Source organism: Fragaria vesca, linkage group LG2, assembly GCF_000184155.1.
Source record: "Fragaria vesca subsp. vesca linkage group LG2, FraVesHawaii_1.0, whole genome shotgun sequence".
In the NCBI taxonomy this organism is placed as follows: domain Eukaryota; kingdom Viridiplantae; phylum Streptophyta; class Magnoliopsida; order Rosales; family Rosaceae; genus Fragaria; species Fragaria vesca.
The window spans coordinates 10,998,329-11,002,890 of NC_020492.1; positions in this window are offsets into that span (position 1 = coordinate 10,998,329).

A 4,562-nucleotide genomic window follows, 5' to 3' on the forward strand; every position below is an offset into this window, starting at 1 on the left:
TTGTTGAAGGGACAATATGAAGAGTCTAGACTGTTTGACTCAAGAGAGACCCCTCACCCCTTCACATGAATATCTGGTTCATTCTTATATTAATGGAGCCAAGCCGTCGAATTAACAAGGGAATTAATATATATGATCGATGAAGCTGACGGTGACAGTATCTGCCTGAATTGAACTGGAAAATAGGAGAGTTTTTGTAACACAGTTGAGGAAGTAGCTAGAGTTGATGAAAGAAATAAAGGCTAGATGTAAGTTACTTAGACCTACCAGATTTCCTTTCTGTCTTTCATGATAATTATGCTCAATGTTTCAGCTCCAAACTTGTGATCTACTACCTTTCTAGACTTTTGGTACATGCACAAGCTCATAAACCTGCTTTGGTATTTTTAGTTCCAAACAATCCAAGCTTCAATCGGAATGTGGAAAGAGTGATTACATGGATACGGAGCAGGGTCTGTGTTTGGGTGCTCCCGGCCCTTTGATATTGCAGCAACAAATGTAAACCGTCTAGTTTACTCTTATTTTTATGATTCAAGTGGCTGTTTTGCATTGTCTTGTGTTTCCTGTCTTGGGTTTATGTGTTTGAGGAGTAGTGTAACCGGCCGGGGTTTCATATGTCACTTTTACAGTTAATGTAATATGTTATATTGTTACTCTGTTAATTCGAAATCCAGTATTTCATCAATCCTCTCCAAGTCAACCATGTCTACATTCACCATATAATCTAATTGCTTGATCTTGTCGCCTATCTTTCCTTATATATAATTTGTTTAGATCAGGATCTACATTTTTTTTAATGCATGTATGTAGTAGTTACTCGTGCGCATATAATCCTTGCCTCTCAATGAGAAGAATATACAAAAATTAATCAATGCCGAAGAATGGTTGTTTTCATCCTTTCAGAAGACATAACTATTAACTTGCAGTGGGATAACAGCTCAGCTCAGATTATCAGATTAATGATATACTTTGTATAACATATTACACTATTCACAGATACATGCATGTTGGTTCATCTCTTTTAAAAGTTTAGTTTCTTGATAATATAAAAATAAAGAATGCTGAAAACCCAACAAGCACAGCAACTGAACAATGGCATCTTAGTTGACCTTTTAAAGATGCAAATTTGATCAAACAAATTGAAGGTATCAACTATCAAGTGAGAAGTATATTCAGGTGTCAATTTTAGAAGTTTTGAATAAAACCTAGCTTGACATTTTCCACTTTTTAAAGAAAGAAAAAAAAAAAAAAAACAACATCAAAGCAACATCTACCGATCTATGCAATAAAACGAAACATCCGAGATCTTGTTTGTTCGCGCAGGTTGACGGGTATTTGGAGATCGACAACATATGTTTCACTTTCAAGTTATGAAGTGGCTAGCTTACCCAAGTATTAAACAAATTAAACACTCGATGAAAGTCCAGCTGATAATGCATGATAGGTAGCCAACATGTTCTGATGCCATAGAGATAAATTAAGTATAGACCTCGAATCTCGATTGCCTTGGTTGTTGAAATGGAAAATAATGGAGTCATCTTCTTTACCACGAGCCCATATTTTTCCGATAGATCAAGTTTCGCGTCATCTGGCAATCGCCACTCGAATGAATGCAAGAATGAAGCTAACTCAAAGGTTAACATCCTCTCGGCCCAGGGCAGTCCAGCACATATATTCTTCTCCCGCAGCTGAATGGGAACATACTGTAACTTATTGCCCAAGTAATCAAACCTTTTGCTAGGATCCAGAAACTTTTGGGGTCTAAACTCCAAGGGGTTGTCCCAATGACTAGTGTCTCTATGTATGGCATAAGAATTCATAAAATCCGGAGGTTTCGGCACAGAATGGTGTTGTGCGAATATTCACCGTGGAATTCACAAAATGTGATTTGTCTCTTCTACCAAGATCTGACATCAGTGGGGGCGGTTTTGTGAATATCCTCTCGTGTTGGTGAGCGATTGTCGATTGAGAGATTGTGAACTTGTTTTGGTTCTCTTAAAGTCCTCGCCCATCCGTTGTCTGTTCCCTTCGCCATATTTGGTTCCACGGGCTGTTTTGTTCTGCTCCAGCTATGTTTCACTCTTCTGGTGCCCGTGGCACAATGAGTGATGTACGTATTTCTCGTTGCCTGTGTTGCTTCGATTTTTTCCAATCTGATTTCGCTTCTATCCGTGTTTGGATTTTGCCCATGTCCTTGGCTGGTTTCTCACCAAGTCCTTATACATATGTGAATTTGGCAGGAGCCCTTCACGAAATGCGTCGGCAGCATATTCCAATGTGTATCCTTCGATTTGTGCTTGCTCGGCTCAAAAACATTCGTAGAACGTCTTAAGCTTTTCTCCCACTGTTTGTTTTACTATGAATAGAGCTGCTAAGTCCTTTTTACGCATTTTGTTGTAGAAGTATTGTGTAACTAAGGACTCCCTTAATTGTTTGAAGTTGGCGATGGATCCTAGCTTCAGGTGGCGGTACCACACTCCTACCTCGCTAGTTAGGTTGGATGGAAAAAACTTGTAAAACAATATCTCATCATTTGTTTCTGTGGTCATTTGCTGCATAAACTCTCTGAGGTCATCCACTAGATCCGTGGTCCCGTCATATTGTTGGAAAACAAGCATCACGAAATTGCATGGTTTTTCCACACTTAAAAAATTCTTCAACGAATGGGGACCTCCCAATCTCTCTTGCAGCGGGTGCGGCCAATTCTCCTTGGCTAGCATTTCGCATGTCTTTCAGCATTTCCTCTATTTGTATTTTTCAGCTTTCTTCTTTGATTTTCTTGGCTCTCCTCTGATTCTTCCTTGAGCTGATTCAGAATTTTGACTAGAGTGGGAATGAAACTTTTTGATTCGTGATGGAACGTTGAATGAAGGATTTGGTTTCAGAATTAGGTGGTGGTGTGTTTGAGGATTCCGTAAAAGAGTAGTTTGGACTTGCGTGGTTGATCTGGATTTGCCTTGAACTTTGTTTTGTGTTTTCGGTCTTCGTCCCCCTAAACATTCGATTCTTTGTTGTACTTATAGTCGCGACCTCGTGACTACCTGATTCTAATGCGTTGTAGCGAGCCTAATTCATAAATTGCACATGAGTGGATCCTCGACTCCATATCGTGGACATCATTGACAATCTTTCTATCGTCGACTACTTCTATTTTATTTCTACTTCTATTAACCATGACACGATTTGACCAAAGCCCCATTGACCATAACGTGATTAATTCAACCACGACGAGCTTTATCCACAATGTGATTTACTTCCACGTGGTCACGTTTTAATCAACGTTAAACCAAGACCTCTCTCTACATCATGCTCTCCTTTGATGCTTTCTAGTACTCTTGACCGTACCTAGTTCGAATATTAGTTTGACCTCTTCCAGTCTTCCGCCTTGGCTTGATCACAACGTACCTGAACTCAATTTGCCTTTAACCTAATTCAACCGCTACCCATCTCATTCCGCTAATGGCCCACGACCGTTACCCATTTATTCATGGCCCAATTTGACCGCTACACAATTCACCCATAACCCAATCTATTTGTGATCAGGTTGGGGCTTTGACCAGGCGCGGAGGCAGTATAGAAGTGGGTGGGGCTCAAGCCCAACCAAAGAAATTGGGCAAAAAAAAAAACTAGGTATAGATATATATATATTTTTGGGTGATATATCATATATGCCCAGCCACCAAGTGACTAAGCCCAACCCACCCAACTACCCAAGTCCACAATCTCATTCTCGATCTCTTGTGGATCAATCATCACTCATCAGACTTGCCTTAAGTCCTCAACCTCCTCTTTCACCCAATCACCCTCCTTCAACTTAAACACTAAAACACGTATGACCTATCACCTATCCCTCTTCCCCTTCGCCTCCACTCCCCTCCAGTCCTCCACGGCTCCACCATAATCTTCTTCTTCCCGGCCTCCTCCGGTCCTCCCCGACAGCGACTCGCCTTCGGCCCTCCGCGCCTGATTACAATCCCTCCCTACTCTTCTTCTTCAATATCTCAGTCCTTCACTTAACGATTTGCCTCCAATCTTCAATTTCTCAATCCCTCACTTCCTCAATTTCTCAGCTACTCTACTCTTTAATCTCAGTTACCTAACTCTTGTAGTCCTCTTCTTCCTCTATTTAATACATGGTTGTAAGTATGATAATTGAATTTCATTGGTTCAATTTGTTGGGGTTGTTGGGTTATTAATTTACTCTTCTTAAATCTTTGAAAATCCTCAAGTATAACCTTATAATCTTCTTCTTCTTATATAGGATTTGAAATTGTAAGTTCTGGTTGAGCTCATATGTACTGGAAAAAAAAATTTGTTGGCCTTCGGCCAAAGTTCAAGCCCACCCCCTGTTTGACTGGCTTAGACTATTTTTGAACTTGACTAGGTTTAACCGCTACTTGATTCACCATGAGGCTATCACACTCTATGTACGATTTGTTCTACACAAAGAAACACTCACTTATATTCAAAAACTCATATCAAAAATATTTGCCCCTAACTAGGCTGGTAATAAGGGCTGGGCTCACCTAATGGGTCCCACCAAGTTTGGTTTTTTATTTAGT